This window comes from Penaeus vannamei, chromosome 9 (genome assembly GCF_042767895.1).
Source record: "Penaeus vannamei isolate JL-2024 chromosome 9, ASM4276789v1, whole genome shotgun sequence".
In the NCBI taxonomy this organism is placed as follows: Eukaryota; Metazoa; Arthropoda; class Malacostraca; order Decapoda; family Penaeidae; genus Penaeus; species Penaeus vannamei.
The window spans coordinates 17583777-17603776 of record NC_091557.1 but is presented as its reverse complement, the minus strand read 5'-3'; the positions used below and the strand labels follow the sequence as shown (position 1 = coordinate 17603776).

The 20000-nt window shown below is 37.6% G+C and overlaps 1 protein-coding gene and 2 pseudogenes across 1 annotated transcript in view; 2 read left to right on the top strand and 1 right to left on the bottom strand.

Moving 5' to 3' along the window:
• Positions 1–20000, top strand: part of LOC113804936 (SIN3-HDAC complex-associated factor) — a 102799-nt gene that overhangs the window by 38182 nt on the left and 44617 nt on the right. The gene's annotated exons all lie outside the window — the stretch shown is intronic.
• Positions 133–5500, top strand: LOC138862536 (gastrulation defective protein 1 homolog; annotated as a pseudogene).
• LOC138862535 (protein BTG3-like) lies at positions 17823–19489 on the bottom strand (annotated as a pseudogene).

Here is a 20000-nt window from a genome sequence, read left to right as displayed (position 1 = left end):
CAGGTAAAATTTCCAGACAGCTGCCTCCACACTTCATGGTGCTATAGCAGAAAAGTCAACAAACATCTTTCACTTACTTTCTGCCTGGATGGACTTTTATATTATTTGATGATAAGGTAAATTTAGAAAAAGATGTCACCACGTGACAGAGTGAGGGTCGTCGATATCAGTGGAGCGGCTTGCGGGAGCAGAAGCGCAGGAAAGGTCTGCGTGAGCATGAGTGACGCAACAGCCGGTCGCAGGGCACTTCAGAGGGTAGAACTCCGTGTTCACGTAATAGTTTCAAGCTAGCCTCATCATCTTCAAAATGGTTTGATGTGACATCCTAAACACACGTTAGTCACGGTGAGACTAATTTGAAAATTGAATTTCATAGCTTCTATCTTAGCTAATGTTTATTCATTGGCTGTTTCCCTCCTGAATTCTTTCTCCATTGGCTATTAAATTGACTATCAAACAATTGACCAATGAAATCATGGCCGTGACGTCACAGGCGAGATAACAGGAACAGTGCGGGTACGAGAGACCCCGCGCACATGCAGTGGAGAATTTAGTCAGTATTCCTGCAGCTCCCGTGTGAATCTCACCTTGTTTTATTATTATTTTTATGTATTTTGAAAATTAAATAACTTCGTTATTTTTAATTTACGAGACAATTTTATTTAATGAAAAGTAATTGTTAATTAAATGTCTTCAAGGCTATAAGGTTAGTTTTGGTCAGTTCAGTGGTGACGCCTTTTTCCAATAATACCGATGATAAATCTCTAGTGTATTGCAATGTAATTCCTGCTTTGTCAGTGTACATATTATACCAGAAGCAGTACAGCATCAGAAACACATTTAAATACAAGAACCAGCTTAGAATTGCCTTGAAAACCTAAACTTAACAAAATCCCATACTAAGGGCATCTTCCTTTATAATGAATGGCCTATTTTAAGGGTATTTCTCATTCGGTATCATTTATAGGCCTAGAGTAATTGAACATCCAGGAATCCAGTAACAAGTGCACATGTTTACCAGCAACAGACAGAGACATGTTCGGAGTATTATATTCTGTATAAGAGGACTTTTTTACCTTCAATATGTGCAGGAAATGTCATAGCTGAAAAGTGTCTTAGTAATATATTACAGTTTATGCATTATTTCCCCTTTTTAACTAAAGCCTCAGCAGTTCTGATAATAACATGTCTGGTACCAAACTTACTAGGCTAATGAAGTTCAAATAGAAAAGCTGTAAACTCCTATAATTTTTTCATTCTATTTCAGATCAACATGAATAAAGGCAAGATATCATTTGGAAAATAGGCCTAAGCCTAGGAAAGCCAAAAGAGCCAGAGCAGTCTTCACCAGAAGAACCGAGTAATAAGGAGGAGAAAAAACAATAAAGTGGAGGTTTTGGCTCATTTGGAAAGTTTCAGCATCAGAAGGAACAGGAAAAGCCGAATGAAGGTACACTTTGTAATATGAGTTAACCCATTGCTGCCAGATAGTTATACACGCAGTCTACTGTAGTTTTCTTCTGTGAATTTTGTTTGATACAGATGGCTCTGCAAGTGCTCAGCCATCTGATTTTCCCTTTCCTTGAGTTTTTTTCTTTTCTAATTCTAATAATATCAATGTTGTTGTTGTTGTTGTTGTTGTTGTTATTGTTATTGTTATTGTTATTGTTATTATTATTATCATTATCATTATTATTATTATTATTATTATTATTACTATTATTATTATTATTGACAATATGATTTATTATATATTATCTAGCCCAGGCCCTTGGGATGGTCACAAGAATTATTAGCCAGTGAACTTATAATAGTCATAAGTTAAATAGTCAAAAAGTCATACACATTTTGTTAACGTTACTGTCACTATCTAAATTTCACTAGCTAAAATTAATTTTACAATCAGGCATTTCACTCACTCCCCACGCTAATCACTCAAGTTCGTTTTGAGCTTTCTCTCTCTCTCACTCACTCAGCCACTTGCTTGGTCACTCTCATAAATCTCTTCATAAATCTCTTCATAAATCTCTTCCTTCATAAATCTCTCTCATAAATTTCATAAATCTCTTCTCATAAATCTCTCTCATAAATCTCTCTCATAAATCTCTTCATAAATCTTCTCTTCTCTCTCTCTCTCATAAATCTCTTCATAGTTTCTTTCTTCTCTTCTTTCTTCTTCTTCTTCTTCTTTCTTCTTCTCTCTCTCTCTCTCTCTCTCTCTCTCTCTCTCTCTCTCTCTCTCTCTCTCTCTCTCTCTCTCTCTCTCTCTCTCTCTCTCTCTCTCTCTCTCTCTCTCTCTCTCTCTCTCTCTCTCTCTCTCTCTCATAGGTTTTCCATATGGATTGTGGGATTGTTTTTCAGTATCTCCCTGATAAGATTAGTTTTAATATGTATCTCTGTCAATTGTAATTTAATGTCCAGTAAATATTACTTTAGAATTCAGCTGTAAAGATTTTGAAATCTTTGCATGTGAAAATTATTTATTAATTTTATTTATTTTTTATATATTTTCAGATGAGATGGCAGCAATGATGGGATTTTCTGGTTTTGGCAAGGAAAGTCATGAGTTTGATATTCATATATTATAGGAAGAAACACGAAGTCTGCAATTGATAGAAATAAAAACAAATAGAAGGTAAGATTAGTGTGTAAGGTTTGCTATATTCAGATGCCTTTTCATGAATCTAGTGATAGATAGGTATTTCCAACTACAAAAAAAGTGGTAGAAAAACAGAAATACCCAGTTAGGTCTGGTAGGTCTTTGTCTGTTAAATAGCAGTAATGATGCCTGGAACAAAATCACATCAGCCCATTACCACCAAGAATATGTAATGATCACTATAGTTCTGTTTTGTGAAGAGTTCAGATATTTGCTCCCACAAGTGCTCAACCACCAGTCAATTAGACCCACACGACCTCACCTGAAATCCCTTAATTTGAACTTCTGAGAGATTTTTTTTCTATTTTATTAGATATCAATGATGTTATTATGATGACATGGTATTTCCTAAAATCAAGCGGAAAACCGTTATGATGATAGGTAGGAGAAAGGGACTAGGCACTTGTGAAGCCATCCATGTATAAATAATTAACAAATTAAATCAGCAGGGCACATATGTACATATCTGCCATCCCCCGATGACAGAAGTTTAACAGATTGGCATGAGATCTTGTGAGGCATACTAGACCCCTTTTTTCTGGCTTCATTTGTCTGGGCAGCCTTCTTCATGCCACCATAAATGCAATGGATCTGTCCAAGTTTCAGGTATTAATTGTTTTTCCTTATCAAGGCAGAACATATGTCATGCACTGCAGAAAAACAATAATAATAAGTTAATAATAAGCAACGAGTAATAATAATAACAGATAATTATCACATAATGTGATAGTAATCTCGCACACCCACATCCAGATTTGAGGACAAGTCTCACTCCATGTGGTTTCATGCAAATCATGGTTCTCTAGTATTTACTTTAATTTTTTGTGTCACTCACAACCACTTTGTTCATTAGTGTCGTCATCATGATTTGGCTACCTCTTATGGTTACAACTATCATAACTATGTAAATAAATCCCCAAATATCTTCATATGACAGCCATCCTTTTCTTCTTACTTTCTTTTCTTTTCTAATTCTTCAATTTTCTCTTCCTGTGAGATAGAAGTTTCAGTTAGGCATTATAAGGGATAATAAGGAGGCATTGTTAATTTCATTTTCCATTTTGTTTTGAAACCTGTGCCTCCTTTCCTTCACTCAAATCATTACTTGGTATTTCTCTTACATACTTCTTGTGATTTTAATTATTTGATTCTTTTCTTCTTTACATGTAAGAATAAGAAAGCAGTTTTTGCTATTTATTCAAACATATACCCATTTCATCTTGCAGAAAAATTGCCAACACAAAATGCAGCAAACCCACAGCTCTCCATCTACAAAAGCAAAGACTGCAGAATCAGTGTAACAGAAGACGATGAAGATGATGACTTTGTGGGACCCTCCTCTTCCTCCCAGAAATGATATTGATAATCCTGAAATCTGCTGAAGATGTGATGAGATGATGGACCAGAGGCGCCACATGCCAATCTCATGAGTTTATCCTGAGCATGGAACCCAAAACAGTCTCTGGCCTACAGTGGATCCCTCAGGCCTCCAGTATTGGTTAGTGGAGGCTGGATTATGATGTTCGCGATTGGGATTTTCAGGGTATGACCAGCTTCTGGCCGTGAAGCATTTAGACTGTCTCTGCCCAGCCTGATGTTTACCCAGTTAATAGTGTTGAGTATAGCTGTACAGGTGACAAAGTTCTGGTTGTATCAGGTTCCAGCAAGCTAAAGTATATGACCGTGATGGAATAGAGTTATTTGAGTGTGTTAAAGGAGATATGTATTTACATGACATGGCAAAGACAAAGGGGCACATAGCAGTCTCACTCAGGAACTTGGCATCCTGAAGACAAGGAGGAATTTCTGACTGCAGCAAGGGATGGGACTTTACGGGAGCTTATAACATTAAGCAGTCCATATTATTAACAAGATATGTCATCAAAGCAAGAGCTTCCGTCTGAAAACACAGCCCACCACTTGTGTCTTATAGCTTATTGGAGTATTGGTAGCTTGTGCTTTCAGATGATGGATCAACAAGATGTGACTACCTAAAGACTTTTGTAAATGTAAGTATTAATGTGTTAGAAATGCTCATGATAGGGAAGTGAAACCTCAAGGTTGGTATTTACATGACAACAAAGGTTTTGCAACAAGGGGAGGTGATGACACTCTGAAGCTATGGGATATTCGTAAAACAAAACAAGCTGTGCATGTAGCAACTGGGCCTGAACAGATCCTAGCATGACAGATTGTGTATTCAGCCCCAGTGATCAGCTAGTTGTAACAGGGACATCACTTAATAAGGGAGAATCTCAGGGAAACTGTTAATGTACAATCGTATCATTAAGGGACATTGTTAAAGAGCTGGAAGTGGGGTCCTAGTCATGAAAGGTTAAAATAGTTTGGCATCCAAGACCGAATCAACTGCTGGCTGTAGATTTTGAAAAGTACGCTATTATATGATCCTAAGACTTCTACTTCTGGAGCAGTACTAGTAGCTGGCAAAGCACAAAAACTGATCGTGCTGCTGAAGTTGTAGTATCACAACAGATCATAACCCCACATGCCCTCCCGATGTTCCGTGAAGAGAGACACAAGTCCACAAGGAAACTGGAGGAGCGGGACAGAAAAGATCCAGTGAGGTCTCAGCAGCCAGATCTTCCTGTGGGCAAAGCAGGCCCAGGAGGCGAGTGTCTGCAGGAGGATCTACCCTGTCTTCATACATCACCTGCAATATGGGTCTCTGTGAGGAAAGTTCTGAAGAAGAAAAGACCAAGGAAATACTGTAAATATGCAAAGATGTACTAGTAATCTCTACTGGGTTACTTCCCAAGGAGCAAAAATCAGCCAAATCCAATTTTCCAAGAAGCACAAGAGCAAGATAACAAAGATTCCTGAGGAGGAAGAACCTGCCACCAAGAAATGAAATCTGTTTGATAACCAATGTTTACATGTACAATATTTAAGGGATTTATTATTTTTTACTCCTTTTCATGGCATTAAATGGTATTGCTACAAGCGAGATATTTCCATACAAGGTATAAGATAATGAAACAGTGGTGAGCATATGTTAAAATTGTAATACATTTATCATACTTTTAAGATATTACTTTCTGAAATTTAGTGTATTCTGAGATGTTTATGCTAAACAATAGATATTAATGTTAATAAAGATGAAATCAATTTACTCTCTTAAATGTGCAACCCTGTCTCTCAAGGTAAATAAGTTTATGCTGCTGAAGCCAGTCAAGAAGCAGCTCTGAAATATGAAATATAGCAGTAATGGTCAGAACAAATAAATGTGCCTGAGATCAAGGTCACAGCAGTATTGTATGTGTGGGTAAAAATGAGTAAGCCATTAAGACAAAATACATTAGATGTCAAAGGTTGTAGAGCACTATAGTTAGTGTGGTAGCGAAAATGATAAAGAGGGGATAACAAACATAGTACGAAGGAAAAGATAAGAGGGAATAGTCAAACGTAGTACGAAGGCTATTCAGATCTGACAAAGTCAGCCTTTCATCCTTTCAGCTCAGCTCTCACACTTTAGGATGTGGACAGAAGGGGATGAGGAGAAGGAAAAAGGAAGGTAGTGAAGAAAAGACCATACAAAATTAGTTGAGGCAAGGGATGAGGTCTAAGGTAACATTGATTCCCCAACATTGAGCTTCTGTCTCCGTCTTCTAAGCCCCCTACAATGATGAGCAAAGGATTTAGGGACCATTGACAAAGTCAGCCTTTCATCCTATTGGCACAGCTCTCACACCTGAGGGAAGTAAGAGAGGATAAATAAGCACAAGAAGGCAGAGGGAATAAAGACCCCAACAACAATGAGTAAAGGATTGGGGGGGGGGGGGGGGGGACTGACACATTATGATGAAGATCACTACATCATAGTTCATGCATAATTTAATCCTTCCCTGATGCCCTCTTCATCTTCTTTCTCCATTCTCCTGCCTTGGACCTCAGCCCTTGCCTCAACTAATTTGTCTTTCCTTTCTTTCTTCCCTTCCTTCCCTCATCCAGTCCTCAAGGTGCTGAAAGGATGAACATTGACCTTGTGCCAGTCATGGACTGCCTAGGAGCTATGGGCACAGTGTTTCCTGGCAATTACCCTAGCCCTTACTCCTTATGGGGACCCTGAGCGAAAAGACCCCTTCACCTTCCCCCACACATTTCAGGCTTCAGCCACACTTCAGTAAATAAAGATCCTGTACTCTCTTATTAGGGTGAAGGACTTGCCCTTTATCACCTAGCCTCTCTAATCCACTTTGCTTCATCGTTCCCTCACTTCTTTAGACCAGGAAGTCTTAACTCACTGATAGTACACCTCCCTCCCTCTACACATGCTGCCAACTTGACCCATCCTGAATTATCTACCTAGGTTGACTCAACATCCATCCACTATTTCTTCTAGCCCACCTCCTGAAATAATCATCTTCACGTGCTCTACCTCCTCCCTCCCCCTCATTGCAATCAACATTGCCCACACCCTCACAATACAATCCTTACTTCACACCACTCCCTCCTCCTCCCGTCTTCACCCCTGCTACCTCACTTCTTCTGATCTTTGAGTGTACGCTTTTAGGCCAGCTAAAATGGACTGATCTTTTGTAGTATTTCAACAGCTCCTTACTCCTCCTCCTCCTCCTCTCATACTTACCCTCTTCCTCCAATACCTACCAACATACTCCTATCCCTCTCCCTCCGCTCACACCCACAACAAAACCTGGTCCTCCCACTATCCCTACCACTCCCTCCTGACACACACACGAATCCCTTCTATCACAATGTCCTTCCCAGATCCCACCTTCCTGATGAACCTCCAGATACTATACTCTTCACCTCCTTCCCCTGATCCCATCCTCCATGATAAACCCTCCATACTATACTGTCACTGTCATCAGTTCTACCACCAGAATCTGGTCATCACTATATATTTCATGATCTAGCCATCTTTTGCCTCAGGCCCTTCCATACAAGTTCTCCATCTACTTATTCATTCATCAATAGCATCAGTCTCTTCTTGGCTACCAATCACGTTTGATCTTCTACCTCTAAAACCTTTTACTTTTCTTATTGCTCATTATAAGCTCCACCTTCAATCCTCTCACTACATCTTTATCCAATCTGATCTGGCAAAGCTTTTTATTTTTGACTCCAAGCTATCTTAAGGAGACTATATCCCTTCCTGTTCAGTAAAGCTCCTGCCTACATATTACCTTAATCCTCTCACCTGTAACACGAAGTGGGGATGTTAAAACAGTGAGGAACGTTTCTGAGAATGGGTTGATAGTTAATGGTTAATGGTTAAAATAAATGTGCTAGACATCTAAGGTCATATAGCACTATAGGAAGGTATAGTAAAGGGTATGTCAGGTGAGGTTGCTATGTGTCAACTATCTAGAGGAGTGTTGAAAGGTTGAAGATGGGGGAAAAGGTTATGGTGGTTTAGGTGGTTAGATCAAGTGAAGGATATTTATGCATCTGAGGAAGGAGAACAGGTTGTCAAGGTAGAAGCTGTGGATCTTCGTAAGGATGTCTGATATGTTGGGAGGTCGGCGAAGGGAGGATAGGTGTGGAAAAGCAGAGGTACGTGCTGTATTTAAGCGTGGACAGGACAAGAGAATGTAGAACTGAATGAGGGACGTTACATAGAGGACCAATGTAGAGAGCTATAGCTTATGAGTGATATCACATATGGTACACATATTAAACTGGGGATATAGGGTGTGGAAGGAGGGGTATTAGGAGGTAGGGAATTGTGAAGGCATTGTTGTGACATGGAGCACTCTGTATCCAGGAGGGGAGTGCAAAAGACAGAGGGGATGGAGGGAGGGAGAATGTGCCTATAGTTGGGGTTGAAGGGTGGTTGTGTTGGGAGGATTAGATGTGGGGGGAGTATTAGTGGTAGGAGGGTGGATATCGGAAGGATGGATAGTTTGAGTTGAAGGGGATAAAGCGTCTTGGGAGGGATTAGGAGGAAGGGGTGTAGGGGTGCTGTGAGTAAGAGGGGATGGATATCAGAGGATGGTATTTGGAGTATTGATGACTGAGGTGGACGAATTGGAGGGGGTTAGCTGTGTTAAGAGGGGAGTAGGAGGAAGGGTGTAGGGGGAATATAACAGGAGGGGTATGAATATCAGCAACCACTTCAAGTGTGGAAGGAGCATGAGTTATGGGATCTTTGTGTCTCAAGCATATAACTTTGGATGTCATCCATTGTTTCTGTAGTGGAATTGGTTGGAGAGTTTAGTGAGAAGGTAATTGTTTCTGCAAATGGAGTTATTGGAGAGTTTTGTGGGACAAAGGTTTTCTTATGAGGGGGAAGGAGGAGACTGAGGTTCTAGAAATAAAGGTAAAGGTAGGTGGAGGTGATTGTGCTGTAGGGGTGAAGGGTTAGAACGTTTAGTCTGTCTACTGCATGTAGCGGGAGGGAGAGGGGATGGTGTTGGGGCTGTAGTTGAGACTAGAGCTGTGATGATTGGGGTGTCTGGTTAGAGGCAAAGAATTATTGAGGGAGGTGGAAATGTGGGTGAAGTGGTTGGGGCTGTAGTTGATATTGGAGCTGTGGTTGAGATTGGGGTGTCTGGCTTAGAATGGCAAAGGAATTGGTCTGAGGGATGTAGAATGTAGAAATGGAAATGGGGACATCTTGGGGTGGAGGGGGAGGGGCTGAGCTTAACGATGTTACTAGAGTATGGAGAGTATGGAGAGAAACCATGTTCACATGCTTCCGTCTGGTTTCAATGTAGAACAGACCATTTTATCCGAAAGGTTATCTCACATTCAAACTTGCAGGTGGAGACAGCTCTCTATAAAATACATTATGGGCTACGTAGCAAGCACATGTTCACGTTTGAGCCGAGCAGTTTGATCGGTTATGACCAGGTTGGGACATATGGGGCATGGTCTGTGGAATGGCAATGTTTGGCAGGATGTCCAAAGCGCCGCCAACAGTTTTGATATTGATGGGGAGGGGGTTGGTATGGCCGAACAGGAGGGATTGTCCACCGATGTAGATAAGGGAAGGTCATGTGTACGGAAGGTAATTTTAGCAATGTTGGTCGGATTCTGTCGTTGACCTTAGTAGGAATGGTGTAGCAATGTACTGATTTCACATCTTGGTCTTTGAGGCATCTCAATAAGTCTGCTCCACAGTCTGACCGATCTTTGTACGACTGGGCAGTTTGCTGGGGAGAGAGAGAGACAGTTCCGGTACAGGTATTAAGGGTTGGATGAGGTTCTGCAGGAATGGGGTTGCCAGAATGATCAGTTAAATTTGATAGTGCTATAGATACAGTTTCTGATCTGACTGTTAAAAGATGGGAGCGATCGTCTGGTATATAAAGGGACTCTGCCTACTTGTTTTTGGAGGCATTGTTGAAAGAGAAGAGTGTTGCCTGAGTAAGGAGCTGTAGAAGGGATCATGAAAAATCAGTCCAATTTAGTTGAGCTAAACAGAGTATTTAAGATATCTGTAGGGTTGGTGGTGATGGATGGTCGGGACTGTGGAAGAGGGAGTATTGGTTTGAGTGATGGAGAATAAGGCTGCAAGGTAGTAATAAGGGAGGATTGCTGCTTGATGAAGGTTTGCGGGGGTAGAGTTGATGAATTTGAGGAAGTTAGGTGGGTAGGAATGTCTTCTGGAGATTTATTCTCTGCTCGGTGGGTAATGCACTAGTAGGCGTTGAGTGGGGGGGGGCTAGTAGTTTCGGTGTTCGAGCCGTGGTCAAAGGAGAGCCTGGGTTGGGGCTATCTGATAAAGGGGCTAGCCTCATTGCCTCTAATTTGGTGGGATTACATTTTCATTACTGGTCATGGGGAACCTGGATTATATGTGTTATCAATGGTTCACCTCCATCACTAGTGAAAGGTAAGAGCCAGATGAGTCAGAGTACCGTGCTCATAGTTCCCGCTGGGCGTTTAGGACTTCCAAGTCAGCCTTTCATCCTCTCAGCAGCCCACACCTTAGGAAGTAGATAGTAGAAGAGGATGAAACAAAAGCTGGAGGGGAAAAAAGACCATGCAAAATTAGTTGAGTCGAGGGCCGAGGGGCCCTAGGCAGGGGAGATCCCTGCATTGGGTCTCAATCTCCTGCCTCCTAAGCCCCCACGACAACAACGGGCAAGGGATTGGGGGATGAGAAGCTTCCTTTTAATTCTGCTTGTACCGATACATTTGGTATGGTGTCGGTCTTATCATCCTGATATTAAATGTTATACTGTTTTGGACTGGTAGGTCTTTATTCATCACTTTCAATAAGTCCTGCTCATTGTTGCAGTATCCAAATGTATCTCTTCTAAAATGAAGCGAGACTTTATTATTATTATTATTATTTTTTTTTAGAAATCAGACTTTCATACTTCAAAACTACTTTCCATATCTATTCTACATACTAAACATCAAATGACCTGACACCACCAGGGACATTATATTTGTTATTCCTTACAAATCTCCGTCATTGAAATATGCTCAAAGGTAAAACTTGGAATGACTCTATCAATCCAAGAGATGTCATTTGGTGACTTTCAATTAAATCATCCATAAGAATTTGTGTTTAGGAAAGATTTCATCAAAATGTATTAATTATATCTCTTATGGTCAATTTTTCTTACTCATTCAAGCCGAAAATATTTTTTGACAATATTTGTGTAGATATTATAAAATCTGGACACTTTTCTCTGTTCAGATGTTTTTTCAATGCAATTATCAATTGTTCTAACAAGAAAATACTGCTTTGGTGATTTCTGGGTGAAATAAAACAACTCTTTGCAATGCAATAAAACTGTACAATTAAATTTTCTGAGAAATATAAATGTTGCTATTTACCTAAAATACATTCCTTTATTACACTAACAATAACATTAACTTCTGAAGAGGGAGCAAGAAGAAGTACAGCATACCTTGCAAAGTCTCAAGATTGTGGCCCCAATCTTTGATAACCTTTTGAGGTTTTATCATCATATTTCAGTAATTTCGCTCTGTCTCAAATGCTGCACACTATTCTTTGGAATATATTTCTATTGATCAATGTCACAGTTTGCAGCAGTTATTACTAACCATATCATTAACTCACGAAGTTCACCTGATCTAAATCAGTGAATAGAGAAATATTCTTCAGCATCCATTCATTTGACAATAAGGATCTAACAAGTCAATATTGCACCCTCTAAATAAAAATATAAGTAATTTAAGTAAGTTTGCGTAATACTAATGTAAAAAAGACTTCCTAGTTAAATTATGAAAAATCAACATTCAAAACATAACAGGTCCTCAGATATTAACACAAAATTGTTATCCACCAACTTGGTATATTATCTTCAGAAATTCATTAAATACCCTTACAATGTAGGCATACCAGCCTCTTAAAAGTGATTAACAAAAGAGAACTCTGCACCACGAGCAGAACTTTTGACTAGAGTTAAAACAACAGCACTACAGGGGCTGGTACCATTAAATAGTTTTCCGTCATCTACAAATATAACAATTCAAGTTAATGTTGTCGAAAATAAGCCATGTGCCCCTGAAATTACCTCTTTCAGCACACATTATGAGCCATGAAAAAATATGAAAAATAACTTCAGTATATACACACAATTTCTTTTAAGAAATAAACCTATATACATTTCATTCATTCAGTTAAAAATAGCATCTACATATAGGATAGTACAACCCTCATTATGGAATGTTTCAAAGAGATGCTCAACTTTTTTGTTTTCAAATTATTACAAATCATTCAACTGAATATACACAAGTAAAGAAAAAAAAACAGCAAAACTGAAAACCATAAAAAGGTAAACAATGACCTATTCTCTAAAGAAGAAATAACTGTACATTATTGTTTTCAAAGAAATAATACAACATTAAGAGAGGCTGATTAATTGAGAAAACTTGTGTTCACAATGAAAACATGAACATATAGTTAAATATGGTAAACAAGCCAAACAAAATTGGTAATACCTTTGAGGAAACAACATATCTATGAATTTAGGAAGATTATATTGAAGTCCTATCAGCTTCCTACCTGTCATGTTAACAGCTACTGGATACTTCACATATCTTAATACATCAGGTGAACTCAAGAGTTGCATGAAGTTTTTGTTACAACACTAAATGCTATGGAGAAATGTAGCTTTTTCTGCCTTCAACAAACTTTTTTTCTAGCACCCAATTTCATAAATGTTACTTTTTAGCTTGACTTTGACTTCATTACCTAGTATAAATCTGGAAAAAATATAACTAAGGAACTTGATCACATTTTATCTGGATGAAAAAAGAATCATAAAAGTGCAAAGCATTTAACCAAAGAATATTGCAATTACCTCAAAAGAAATAGAAAAGAAATAAGAATAAAGATATAAATAAAACAAAGAAAAGGAAATGCTGTAGCTTCTGGCACAAGTCTTAAAGAAAAAACCTACAAAAAGAAACACCAAAACACTGTAAAGCATAAATTGTCTTACAGGTACAATGCCATACCAATAATAATTGTGCTGCTACTCGTATGATCCTGGTACATAAGTATTACTCATACGTAGCCTCCAAAACATGTAAACATGTTTATCATTTGGACCTTCACCAGAAAAGATATGCATGTTACTACAAAAAGCCTCAAGACAGAACAAAACTGCCCAAATTAAACAATTTCAAAATACTGATGGAAGGAATTAGCCCAAGAGCAAAACAAAAGCTTCTTATTCCTATTCACAATTTTTTTAATCCACCAACAGAGAGAAAAAAAAAAAAAAAAAAAAAAAAAAAAAAAAAAAAACACTCGCTATTTGCCATTATTCATATCAGGTGATTACTGGTAAGGATGAATTATCTCCACTGTTTAACAGCAAGCAAACTCGCCTCTGATTACCAGAGAATGGATCACCTTGGTCCCTATAATTCTAGTCATTTTCTAAACAGGTACAAAAGAATGAAACTTCAATAATTCATAGCTAACTTTTACAATCCACAATCAAAATTTGAATCTGATGTCTAACTAAGCACACACTTACACACACATTCAACAGAGAAATTTGAGATAAATTCATGTTAGTAACCGTTAGTACTGGCAAATCAGCAAACAACCTGCATCTGTTAGTACATGTTAGTAAACTACACTGACAGGCGGTCACACTAGGCGACCCCAGGAGTTTACAAGGCCAACTCCTTCTCTTGTTTGTTTTGCTCTTTGGTAAAAACTATCACATACACTTAAAGTAAATCACTTTGCCAAACCAAATCAACAAAACAGGCACTCTTTCTAAACAAAGATCCACTTATTGGGGTTTGGTAAATAAAGATATATGATCAAATATTTTGGCATGCAACTTGTGACCAGAGTAATATACAAATATTTCAAGACCAAACATCAAGGAACACTTTGGAGCAAAAACGTACCTCTTCATCAAAAAGCCAATATGTTAGGAGAGTGACTTGGTAATCAGAGCTAATTACACAGGACAGAGATGCAATCACTTAAGAAACAAATAATAGCCATTACCATTCATATTACATGGTAAAATACAGAAATCAAAACACGAAGCACTATACCTAATGTCTGGAGATTAAGATGAGTACAAGCAGAACAACACCTCTAACTCGAGCACCACAACATGACATTAGAGGTATGTGCCACTTTTGCAAGAACTGTAACAGGCAGTTACTGCAGGCTTAGATACTGATACAAATTTTGCATTACAGACATACCTATGCAGCCTTGAAAGATTAAAGGATAAAGTTTACACACTATTCCTTTCATAATAGCAATTTTATGACTAACTATATAATATTAGTACATTCTATCTTGAACCAAATAAAATACTGAAATTCAACAACATATTAACTGTAGAGAAACAACTGTGGACATTATCATTCCCATGTCAAGCTTCATATTGATGTTTAATACTATGTTAGTCTTATCTATGTTCAGGTCTACAGCTTGAAAAAGGGTTCAAGAAGAATCTCGCTCATCTTCCTTGGAATTCAATAAATAAGTTGTACTTCTTGTACTATTTGTAATATTACTTTCTGTTTTAGATTACATCTTATGAGAGGTAAAAGTTAACACAATTATTTGCCAAAATCCAAGAAATGTCGGCTCTACCACAAAGATGTCTATTTTGTAAGTAATGTTCATAAAATATTAAAATGATATTTTTGCTAGAATTATTCCTTTACACAACCTTCAAAAATACTTTTTTTTCAAAGTTTATGTATTACTATCCACCGATTAAATTTCCTAACTAAACATAGGGTCTACAACATTCCACTAGAATAACCCAACCCTTACCATAATCAACACCGTACACCCACGTCACCCTAAAGGCTTGGGATGCGAGGCAGGTCCCACTGGAAAACGCAGGCCCTTCTAACTACGCAGACAGAACACATATATCAATATACTGTAGATGAAGCCTCAAAATGCACATCATCACATGGGATTGTAAAATTATTTTGGAAAATGAAAACAAAAAAAGTTGCAATTTGAAATACATTATACATCTATGTTGTGCATTATCAAGAAGGCAAAAAGAATAAATACTTGAAAACCTACTATTCAATCCTCTATCAATAACAATGCAAAATTCTTTTAAAGGGAGGGGGGGGGGGGAGAAAATATGTTATTTCTTACTTTCCTTACAAATGTGTAATACAATAATTCAATACCTCGAATACCATAAATCTGATATTGTGAATAATATTAACTGCTCAGTGAGAAAGTGTGGTACCTTATCAAACTACCATTTACATATACAATGCAATGATAATTACAAATACCTTCAGGGGAAAAGGGGCAGAACTATTGTACATTTTCCACAATATGTTGAGAGACCTATTCACCACACAATTCTCAACAACAAAAATTATGAAAAATTTGTGCTTTGGGACGACACTTAACAGTTAGAACTCATGTCACACCACCTTGTAAGCAAGATCATCCATATGGCACTTGTAGGGCAAGGCTTAACAGAGAATTCGTGAGGGTCTGTGGGGAAAAGGGTCTAAGGATTTCTTAAGGGGTCAGGAGGGTTGAGGAATTTACAAGACTATGCGCTGGGCAATATTCTAAGCCTAAGCCCATGAGAACCACTAGAATGAATGGACGGGAAATGTTTGTTAATGTATTTTCTCAGGTGAAAGGTTTACTGACTAAGCTTACATTCTGAGCAACGTTTCCTTACAACAATGAAATACAATAAATATATCTGTTAATTTTTATATTCTTAATACTAGAGGGTCCTATACAAAATATAAATAAAAGTTCCTGTTCTTCAATAAATTTATAAGCATAAACCTCAACAGCTAAGTAAAACTTGAGAATGTATGCATTTATGTGTGTGTGAGCATGAATGTGTGTCAGTGTAATACAGAATATTTTTTTGTCAGTTTCATAACTTTGGTTGTCGGAAATGGTAATGAAAAATACTAATCTACCAAATCAACATAAAGTGAACAATTTAATGTTCAATGTTTCTTTCTCTCTTGCACAGAACCCAACACATTAATTAGTACTACTTTTATCAAATATCATTACATAAAATATAATTAAACTAATCCATTATATAAATATATATTTTTTAATTTCTTTTTTTAAATAAAATTATAGTTGTGATTAGCTGCAAAGAACCTGGACAATCAATACATATTTCTAGGGGGAAATATTATCAAGCACCAATTCACCAAAACAAACATTTCAGAATTCACAGGGAATCATGAATGTTTTTTCAATTAAAATAGTTGGGCAGGAAGAGAAGACTAGCAGAAAAAAGCATTAGCTCTTCTGAGGTGTGAAATATGATCATACATTTTTTTTCTTCTCATATTTTTCAATCATGCCTTCTTATATATATAATTATATATATATCTATTTATATACATAAATTGTAATACTTAAACAATAGAGTTTTTGATAATATGTGCAATAATGTATAAAAAATTCATAAGAGTATTTACTGCACGTCCCACAGACACAGCAAATCATAGTATGCATCATCACAATTACCTATGACGAAATTCCACACTTTATGCAAAGGGGACAAAGTAGTCTTAATCTCTGAAAGTGCCCATACTATTACACAGAAAATAAACTTTATTTCCAGTTCATTAGTAATTTGTCCTTATCAAGCAATCTGCTATAAACAGCAAGGTAAAGGTGTTGAGGTAAATCACTACAGTTTTGTACAAGCTCCTGAGAATGTGTCTGGGCATCTTTTCATTATCTTTTTTTTTATATCAATATTTGTTCATAATACCAGGGATAATACCCAAAAATACTGGTCCATTCTCACGAGGTATATAGTGCTATTTAAATAAATTACTTCTGAATCTATGATGCATTGATTTTTTCTTTTCTTTTTTTTTGTGTGTGTATGTGGGACCTTTCCTAAAACTGCAGGTACCTGCTTTATGAGAAGGTAAATGAAGGTCTTGCCTCACTCGTATTCCTTTGAACTCTGTGTAACAAGGGTCGCTGACTATGGAACTGTTAGAGGTTGAGCAGGCACGCTGAGCATTTTCCAAACTAAAACTCTTTACATGCCTTGGTATAATTTTTGAAATTATCCAAAAGAGGGAAATTTCCTAACTTAAAGCCTTACACTGAGAGCACCACTCCTGTGATTATATTCCACCTGGTATAAAGCTATAATGTATACTACTCTCTGCAAATGCACTTTGTAGATCAACTATCACTCTTCTATAGCGGAGCCTCAAATTTCTAAATACAAAAAATCCTCACCTGTTTATTTAAGAGTTAAAAATGTCATTAATACTCAAAAGCCCAGTCGTTTTCTTTCAAAATTCTTTTAAATCTGTACTGAACTTGCTCAAGGTGCTCTCCCTCCTTTCCACAGACACATGCATATAATACAAATATTCATGTGTCTGGTTTTTGGGTAATATCACAAGGGGCACTTGGAGGGGGAAGAAAAAAATACCTATAATAAAATAAAAGAAAGAAAGAAAAAAATAAAAAGGATGAAAAAGCACATTATTTTGGTGCATCCAAATTAACAGTTCAGCAAAAATCTACCTCTAAAACATCGAGAAATTAATTCTAGTGAGATCGATCTACTGTGAATTAGTCAACAATTAAGATAATATCTATAATGCTATATCTATCACACGGTAATATCTATAAAGGATATGTTCACTAAGCCAGTATAGCTCATTCCAACAACCATTTTCTGCAGCCCCAAGTGCCCCCCGCAGACAAAATATCAATTTACACCCGCAAGCCAAAGCTTCTGTGGCCAAACCATTGGTGCCGGTCATTACGAGGGAAGTTAACAAATGTTCCACTTGAATTTCTGGGGACCCATGTTTGGAGGAGAGCGTGGGAAATGGGGGCCAGTGGGCATGGGTGTAGTGTGGAGGTGCTGCAGGAGGGTAGATGAAACCAGCAGAACTGAAGAGGGGCAGATGAGGAGGAGGTGGTGGGGAGTCTGACTCAGGGTTAAGCCATGATTGCTGTCTTGAAGAAAGGTGGCGAGTACGATCCACTCTGGGGGTGACTGTTGTGGTGGTTTTGATGGCTGTTGCTATAATGATTATGGTGATTTCAAAGGGTCTTCTATCACGGTTATTCATCATGTTATTTCTACCTGGAGAGGTCTGGTTTTTCAAACCAAACCCTGTATGAGTTGGACTAAAGGATTTCTTCTGGTGGGTGTGGATTGGGTACTTGATGGAGGACTCATGTTGTTGCTGGTATTGAAGGTTCTCTCCTTCAGTACTTCCGATGGCTAAAAGAAATAAGAAAAGGAAAATATATGCAATCTGAGGATAATTATACAAATAGAGTTGCACCCACATTTCATGAGAAGATAAATTTGAAATATATTTTTCCTATTACCACAGTAGATTCATTAAAACTGTATATTCATAGATAAGTATCTATGTCAACAATGAACTAAATAAAATACCAATCTAACACAAACCTTGACATGCCCGATGGAGAATTTGACGTTCAATTTGGGAAAAGTCAAACTTCTCAATGTAATTTTCCTTATTTCCTCCCTGAACGAAGCAACGGTGCAACACGAGCCTTCTGTTCTCCAAACTGACAACACACTTCCTCAGGATCAACCCATATGGTTCAACTGGAAGATTCAAGTCCACATACTTCAAGCCACTTTCCCTTGCTATGCTGCTCTATCGTCGGCTCTTTTCTCGAATTCTCATTCACTCTGCAGTTATTAAAAACATCATCAGTTATCTCAACACAGTGAAGAGGAACATCTAAGTTTATGGATACTATTACCAAATCACTTGAATCCCTTATTACTAACCTATTCTTATCCTGGTTATTAATACACCACTGATCTGTATAACCATGAATCTACATATCTAAGTAATCATAGATACACTAAATACATTAATTAATGTGAATATGCTCTGTTACATATCACTATAATTTCTTAAAAAAATTCAGTAAAAATAAGATCTAATTAGCTCCAACAAATCACAAATATCCCATCTCAAGCCATGTCCATTCCCCCCAAAACTGCAAGCTAGACTCACCGTAAACACCTGTAACCTTGACCTCTCCAGGGACTGGTGCCAGCATTGCTAAACCGCTCCTGCAACAGTTCTCCCAATCTCTGCTCAAACTTGGCCATCCTCTCGCCATTTACATTTTCATTTCATGATTAACTGGAGATGAAGAGAACTGCTGCGAAAAATTTTCTTTCATGGTGGTGTGGCAAGGGTTTCTGGGTAGTGAATAGCTGGTTCTCCTTCAGGTAATGGGTTAAACTCATGGGGTAACGGAAAAATAAATGGCAAAGTTATTCTAGGCACCTAAAGTTCTTTCAGTCTGGAATGAGAGAGGAAGAGAAAGATTAAAATCAGAGATGACACTCCTACGCTTCCATAAGCCCCTATAGCCATTTTTACTTCTAATACATATATCGATAAATAGCTTTTCAGGTTTTTTTTTATGCATTCACAAACTCTCAAGATTCAGAAAGCTGGAATAGAATACCAAGCTGCACATACACTTAGCTACATCTAATACATTTGAGAACATTTAGTCATTTCTTGCTTCAGGAACAAAGTATCTCGTTGAACATCTTGGGTTAAGTAACTATCTATACAATAAAAATATTGCTGGCACTACATATCAATTGAAAGTGGTATAATCCATTTTGAAATGTTATTATACAATAATTATATAATTTTAATAAACAATAATTATTTCTATTCACTTTCAACTTAAAAGGAGAGAATGACATACAAGTAGTAAAAGAACATATGAAGAAAAAAGCATTAGAAGAAAGAGGGAGGCAGAGGAGAAAGGTGGAAGTAGGAGAAAAAGAGGGAACAGTCAGGAGGAGCAGGAGAGAAGGAAGAAAGGAAAGAAGGGCTGGGAACAGGAAGAAATGGAGCAACAACAGAAGCA